The following is an 8581-nucleotide window of genomic DNA, read 5'->3' as shown; positions in this document are numbered from 1 at the left end:
GTTAACTATACTGCTGCCATGGGGCCTAGAGCTGAACAGTTAACTATGCTGTTGCCATGGGGCCTAGAGCTGAACAGTTAACTATGCTGTTGCCATGGGGCCTAGAGCTAAACAGTTAACTATACTGCTGCCATGGGACCTAGAGCTGAACTTACTATGAACACAGAGAGAATCAAACAGAGCAATGGAATGATACACACTTTTCATTTAATTTATTTAATTTGTTTATTTGCATAGGGACATACAATTCAAAGATTTTGAAACCTTTAATACACAAGTAAATGGGATTATATCATCACATTTGAGTTTAGGTTCATGTCCAGTGCTTGTCCCTAGATGAGGCTACAATTATATATCTCTTTCTAATCTATTTAACTATTAATTTGAAGATGTTTTTTTGGAAGGGAAACAGGATGGAAATGTGGTTTATTTTTCCCCAACTTGTATTAGTTCAGGCAGCTTGCTCTACCTGAGGGAGGCCCCAGTGGAAGTTGTATAGCCTCCCTCTATGTGGAGTCAATCTGGGGCTTGAGATCAATGCTTTGTCTGATGCTACCTTCCTTCTCTTTTCTAGACTTCCTACCTTCCTGACTGAACAAGCAGTGTGACCTTGCTGCTACCAACTTGCTCCGCTGACTTCTGCCACCCTCTTCACCTTTAAAGTTTTTTTTAAAGGAGAGGGAATCTCTCTCTCTCTCTCTGCTTTAAAGTGTGTCTGTCTGTTGCTACAAGCCTGCAGCATCTTCCAGACCAGTCACATTGTATCTGGGTTTTCTACTGAACACCTGGGTTCAAATACTATTTGAAATCTTTAAAATAGTTTAAGAATTGGCTTTAGACTGTCTTGAGTTTCAGATGCCTGCCTGGAGGTTTGCAGTTTTTGGACTACTCTTTTGGTACCAGGGGAGGACCATCCTCCTCAGTGAATTTCATAAAAATACAAATTGTGAAACATTAAAAAGGTTAGCCTTTTTAGGTTAAACTATATAAAAAATATTCACGTCACCAAATAATTTATTAAAACACACTGTTTTGCAATGAAGGTCTACAGTAGCCTCAACAGCACTCTGTAGGGTAGCACCATGGTGTAGCCTGAGGACAGCTATCTTCCATCCTCCTCTGAGTACAATGACTTCAATACAAAACCCCTTCCATAGACAGTAATTATGACAACTTCCGGAGGACGTCCTCTAACCTATTCGAGCTCTTGCAGCATGAACTGACATATGTTGCCCACCCAATCAAAGGATCAGATAATTAATCTAGTACTGAAAGCACAAACTACAGCAAGCTGCAGTATATAAAATGTGGTGAGTAGTTGACTGGAAGAGAGAGACAATAGTTGAACAGTTTTGAACAAATTAAGTTCTTCAAAAATGAAGGAAGAGAGAAAGAGATAGGGAGAGAGAGAGAGAGTTGGTTTTTTTCACTTTCACTTACTTCGCTAGCGAATGCAGCTAGCTAGTTTACTCTACTCAAACACCCGGCTCAAACAGAGAGGGATGCTATGTTAGTTAACGTTAGCTGGCTATGGTTATTCAACACTGGAACTCTTCCCAGTCAAGGTAAGCTTTTGGTTTTATAAATGTATTGCCCCCAGGGCCCTCCGGTGTAACTGCTAAACTGCTTGCTGACTGTACACTGTACTGCATGATTGTAGCTAGTGGGTTTACTAACGTGTTAGTTCTAGTAGATATGTTGACTAGCTATGACTTTAGCAAATATGGTGACATTAACGATGTTGGCCTTGTGTAGCGGTTAGCAGTTATGATAGGGGTTTTACGACTGGTCACGGACAGCTGATGTGTTGTGTGCACTGAAGTTCACAAGCGAAAGGAAAAGGTGACAGGAGAGCGGGTAGATGCAAAAAGGAATAATCCAACGATCAAAGGCATCATGCTGTTTTTATGTGGCTGCTATGAAAGTAAACTTTGTTTTGCGTGTGATCAGGAGTGTATTCATTCCGCCAATTCTGGTGAAAAACATTTCTTAAATGGAAGCAAACTGAACTAAAAACGGGGATAAACATACCTGAATTTGTCCAATAGAAACTCTCGTTGGCAACTGTTGGACTGATGATTACACCCTAGATCAGCTAGATGCAGGCAAGATTGTGCAAGGTGGTATTGAATGTGTCACTGTCTGTTACCTTGATTTCTCACATTTCTCAACCTGTCGTCACCTGCGTTGTAAATTTCATTACATAGGCTAGGTTGTAGCAAACTCATGATGGGTATAGGGAACATTTGAGTATCATGTAGTAGCCTAAACCTATCAATGTTACATTGAGCTGGAAGAATGGAAAATGAATGACAGTATGCTGTAATAGAAATAAATAAGGCCATGCTCATAAACAAAATTATCCCTCATCTTAAACGGCACCAACCGCCACTGACTGGTTCCATTAAACCAATCGACCACAGATGAAGTATTTGGAATAATGATTTTTTTTTATAGTATTTGATCCCATGTGTGTTTGTAACTATGTTTTCCCACTCTAAACCAGCTGCTGTAGAGAGAATAGTATTTGAACCCATGTAGCTGTGTTTTCCCACTCTAAACCAGCAGCTGTAGAGAGAAAGCTCCTCAGGGTTAGGACAGGTCTCCTCACTGTCTGCCACTACTTCCTGTCTACCTCTTTACCACACATGTTAAGGTTCACTTCAACTACAAAACAATCCGTGGTTGTCATGGGTACGGCATTAGCTGTAGACAAAATAAAACTTGGAACACCAGCCACACCCCCCTTCCCCTGACTGTGCTCACTTCACTGTATCACGTCCACCACGCATTCTGCAACTACACCGACATGCAATGCACCCCCAAAGCTAATAACCGATTTAAGGAGAAAGAGGATCATGACAAGTTGGTCAAAATGTAGATATTTTCTAATGGAAAGATGTGTATAATCACTCAGTAAAAGTTACAAAAGGACAGTTAATATAAGTGTGCATGTGCTGTGGTATTAGTGTAGGTGGTTTTGGCGAGTGTAAGCAATAGCTAGCGACTCAGCAAGAAAACATTCAGAACAACAACAGTGGTTACTTTAAAAAACACAGAGAGAGTTCCTCAGCTCAGACAAACGGGTGTCTTTGTGTATAAAGACAAAGCTGATGTAGTGTTACGTAAGTTCTCCAGAATCTCTCCTGTAAACATTCTCAGAGCATAAATCTGAGTCATAAGAGCCATCCAACCCCTTATACTCTACAAACCTTTTGAAACAAAGTAGCCGGGACCAAATATTGGTCAATTGGTCACTCCAACCTATGTAGGAATGGAATAAATAGTATAAATATTATTTTTAAGCATTTTTCTAACACTTTTTTGTCTAGTGTTTATCAGTTTGCCACTGTATCTCACTGGCAAAGAATGCATTAGACCTTTCGTCAATCAAGGTCTCAAATGACACAGCAGCGTTAAGAAGAACAGGTTGTGTAATCTGTTTTAAAGTAGCATATGGTAATTTAGGTGAAACGGCTATCATATTAGTGTAGCTTTGTGCTTGTAGTTAGGTCATGTTACCAGAGCAGATGTCTTGAAAGTGACAAGGAGCGCACTTTTGCTCACAAAAGTGCTCTGAGCCATGTTTACTGCAAGCTCCCAATGAACTCCAATGAACTGTGCCTACCTATAGACTCACAAAGCCTGTGGCCTCACGTAACTGTAGTAAAGTTGAACAGCCTTCCCTTTAAAGGGAAACCATTTGTCTCCTGGAATCCAATATCATCAACCACTGAGGTTGTGGTTAGGTTTCGCTGTTAGGGCATTATCATTATTATCATTGTTATTATTATCATCATTACTATCATCATCGTCATCATTATCATATCATTATTGTTATTATCATTATCGTTATTGACATAATTATCATCATCATTGTCATCGGTATCATCATTATGTGTCACACCATGATCTGTTTCACCTGTCTTTATGCTTGTCTTTATGCTTGTCTCCACCCCCCTCCAGGTGTCGCCCATCTTCCCTATTATCCCCAGTGTATTTATACCTTGTTCTCTGTTTTTCTGTTGCCAGTTTGTTTTGTTTCGTCAAGCCTACCAGCGTTTGTCCAGTGCTCCTGTCTTTTTCCATTTCCTGTTTCTAGAGTTTTCCCGGTTTTGACCCTGAGCCTGCCTGCCATTCTGTACCTTGTCACACCACCCTGGATTACTGACCTCTGCCTGTCCTGACCCTGCCTGCCATTCTGTACCTTGTCACACCACCCTGGATTATTGACCTCTGCCTGCCCTGACCCTGAGATTGCCTGCCGTTCTGTACCTCATGGACTCTGATCTGGATTACTGACCTCTGCCTGACCTGTTGTTTTTGCCTGCCCTCTGTTCTAGTAATAAACTTTTGTTACTTCGACACTGTCTGCATCTGGGTCTTCTCCTGAAACGAGATAGTACGGACTGGCCATGATTGACCCAGCAGACTCGGACCAGCTCTGCAGCACCATCTCCTCCCAAGGAGCCACCATTGGAAGGAGATCCTGTCTTTTTCCACCACGAATTCCCCCGGAACGCTTCGATGGAGAGTCTGGTGTTTCTCGCTCAGTGTTCCCTCATAATTTAGCTGCAGCCCTCCTCCTTCCCCTCGGACTGCTCTAAGATAGCGTACCTCATCACACTGATGTCCGGGAGGGCTCTCGCCTGGGCTACGGCAGTATGGGAACAACAGTCGGCCGTATGCTTCAGTCTGGAGGAATTCGTGGTGGAGGTGAAGAAAGTTTTCAATGCTCCATTGTCCAGGAGAGAGGCTGCACGGAAGTTACTGCAGCTTCGGCAAGACTCCCGCAGTGTGGCAGACTGTGCGGTGGATTTCCACCCTTTGGCAGCTGACAGTGCCTGGAACCCGGAAGCACTGTTCGACATGTTCCTGTACGGAGTATCGGAGGAAGTAAAGGACGAGCTTGCAGCCCGGGAACTACCGACGGTTCTCGACTCGCTCATTGCCTTGACCATTCGGATCGATGGGCTTCTACGGGAGCGAAGGAAGGAGAGGAGGTTCGATTTCACTCGCCCGCCTAAGGCTTCCACCTCGCCTCCGAAACATCCCGGAAGTCCTCGACGGCTCCGTTGCAGAGAGAACCCTAGGCTACCCGAGTTCCCTTGAGAGTCTCCAAAGTCTGCCAATTCACCTCTTCCCGAGCCGATGCAACTAGGCAGAGCTAGGCTGTCCCCAGCCGAATGGCTATACAGGCTCCACACGAAGAGTTGCCTGTATTGCGGAACTACTGGTCATTTTGTGGCCACCTGTCCACTAAAAGACCAGGCTCACCGGTAGGAGCGAGTACTCTGGTGGGCCATACAGAGAACTTTTCCTCTACCCTTACTCACTCCCCTTTTCATGCCATTTTGCTGTGGGGGAATCAGTCAATCTCTCTGGGTACTCATCGACTATGGACGCTACCCTGGCGTCCGAGCTGGGCATCCCCACTCAGCCCCTCTCCATTCCTATGGATGTTAGAGCGGTGGACGGGCGCTCTATTGACCGGGTCACCCACAATACCAGCCCCATCAACCTACGTGTGTCAGGGAACCACAGCAACATGATCCTATTACTGCTTATTAAGTCTCCTCAGGTTCCCGTGTATTGGGGTTCTCTTGGCTCCAGGGACACAATCCCCTTATTGACTGGTCTGCTGGTGCCATCATGGGCTAGAGCCCATTCTGCCACGCTCATTGCCTGAAGTAAGCACAGCCTGCACCGGGACATCTTCCTGGGGGCTCAGAAGTTTCCCCGGACCTCTCCGCCATTCTCGCGGAGTACCAGGACCTGGTGTTCAGTAAGGCCCGGGCCACTTCGCTCCTGCCGCACCGACCCTATGACTGCGGGATTGACCTTCTCCCATGCACCACTCCACCCTGGGGATGACTGTACTCTCTGTCAGGTCCGGAGACCAAGGCTATGGAGACTTACATTGAAGACTCCCTAGCTGCAGTGTTCATCCGTCCTTCTGCCTCCCCCGCCGGCGCAGGGTTCTTCTTTGTGGAGAAGAAGGACAAAATCCTGTGCCCGTGCATCAACTCCCGGGGCCTCAACAACATCACAGTGAAGAACCGCTATCCGCTACCACTCATCTCCTCGGCCTTCGAGCCACTCCAGGGGGCCACCGTGTTCTCCAAGCTGGAACTACGGAATGCCTACCATCTGGTGCGGATACGGGAAGTGGACGAGTGAAAGACTGCCTTCAACATTGCCAGCGGTCACCACGAGTATCTGGTCAAGCCATTTGGCCTTACCAACGCCCCTGCTTCAGGCTCTGGTGAATAATGTTTTCTGCGACATGTTGAAATGGTTCGTCTTCGTCTACCTTGACGACATCCTCGTTTTCTCCCGCTCCGCCCAAGAACACGTGCTGTTTACATCATCGCTGCAGGGAGTGTACAGATGGATCCCGGGAAGGTGAGAGCGCTGGTGTATTGGACCCAGCTTACATCCTGGGATTTGCCAACTTCTATCGCCGCTTTATCCGGGGTTACCGCACCTTGGCTTCCCCACGTGTCTGCACTCACCTCTCCCAAGGTTCCGTTCATGTGGTCCTCAGCTGCTGACTGGGCATTCTGGGATCGCAAACATCGTTTCACCACAGCTCCCATCTTGGTTCATCCTGACCCGTCCCTGAGGCCGATGCTTCAGATGTCGGAGTGGAGGCTGTCCTGTCCCAGTGTTCTGCCCTGTACCTCAAGTTACATCCCTGCGCCTTCTTCTCCCATCACCACGAAGAAGTACGATGTGGGGAATCTTGAACTTCTCACAGTGAAGATGGCATTGGAGGAGTGGAGACACTGGCTGGGGGGGCGGAACAACCGTTCATTGTGTGGACAGACCACAAGAACCTGGAATATCTCCGCACCACCAAGTGTCTCAATTCCAGGCAAAACAGGTGGGCCCTGCTTTTCACCTGGTTCAACTTCTCCCTCTCATACTGACCGGGATCTAAGAAGGTCAAGCCGGATGCGCTGTCACACCACTATAGCCCCGCGGCTACACCTTCAGAACCCGAGATCATTCTTCCCACTTCATGCTTGGCAACGGCACTCAGCTGGAGAATAGGAAAGAAGGTTTGTGAGGCGCAGCGTTCCCAGCGAACCATGGGGGGGGCCCCCAAATAACCAGATGTTTGTTCCTGACGCTGTCCGCTCATCGGTTCTGGAGTGGGCCCACTCCTCCAAGCTTTCCTGCCACCTGGGCTCCCATCGAACCCTGGCCTTTGTGTGACAACGCTTTTGGTGGCCTACAATGGTTCCTGACATCTCTGCGTTTGTCGCTGCATGAATGATCTGTGCGCAGAACAAGACTCCCCGGCAAGCTCCAGCTGGTCTCCTTCAACCTCTGCCTGTTCCTCACCGTCCCTGGCCTCATATATCCCTGGACTTTGTCACAGGTCTCCCCCCGTCTGATGGCAACACCGCCATCCTGACAGTAGTGGACCGATTTTCCAAAGCCGCCCACTTCATTCCTCTCCCCAAGCTACCCTCTGCCAAAGAGTGTCCCAGCTCATGGTGCATGCACATCTTCCGGATCCATGGACTCGGTCCTCCGTTCACGTCCCAGTTCTGGAAGGCATTCTGCACACTCATTGGGCCTGTCCTCCGGGTTCCACCCCCAGTCAAACGGCCAGTCGGAGTGAGCCAACCAAGACCTGGAGTCAACTCTTCGCTGCCTGGTCCCAGCCAACCCCACCACCTGGAGCCAGCAACTTGTGTGGTTTGAATATGCCCGCAACACCCTTCCTTGCTCTGCCACAGGTCTCTCGCCCTTTGAGTGTTCCCTGGGTTATCAGCCCCTGCTTTTCCCAGAGCAAAAGGAAGAGGTCGGCATACCTTTGGCCCAGATGTTTGTCCGCCGCTGCCGCCATACCTGGAAGAGAGCCCGGTCGGCTCTTCTCAAGACCACCTCCAGGTATTGACGACAAGTGGACCACCACCGGACCCCGGCTCCCTGGTATCGTCTCGGGCAGAGGGTATGGCTGTCCACCCGAGATCTGCCCCTCTGGGTGGAGTCCCGCAAACTCCCCCCGGTTTATTGGCCCTTTCCCAATCTCCAAGATCATTAGCCCCTCTGCTGTTCGTCTTCTGTTACCCCGTGCCCTCCATATACATCCCACTTTTCATGTGTCTAGGATCAAACCCATGTCTCACAGCCATTTGTCGCCTGTTTCCAGGCCCACCCCTCTTCCCCATCTCATTGACGGCCAACCGGTGTACACGGTGAGACGTCTCCTGAAGGTTCGACCTCGGGGCAGGGGATTCCAGTACCTGGTTGACTGGGAGGGTTATGGCCCAGAGGAGAGGTGCAAGGTCACTGCTGTGGACATCTTGGACTCAGGTCTCGTCGCTGATTTCCAACCCCAGCACCCCAGTCAACCCAGCATTATTATCACCATCATTATTATCATCATTATGATTATGATTTTTATAATCGTCATTATCACCATCATTATTACCACTATTATCATTATCGTCATCATTATATCATCATTATTATCAATATTATCATCATTATCATTATAATTATCATTGTCACCATCATTATTACCACTATTATCATTATCGCCATCATTCTCATCATTATGATT

Source organism: Salmo salar, chromosome ssa09, assembly GCF_905237065.1.
Source record: "Salmo salar chromosome ssa09, Ssal_v3.1, whole genome shotgun sequence".
Lineage (NCBI taxonomy): Eukaryota > Metazoa > Chordata > Actinopteri > Salmoniformes > Salmonidae > Salmo > Salmo salar.
The sequence above is the reverse complement of the archived record's forward strand: the minus strand, read 5'-3'. Positions refer to the sequence as shown.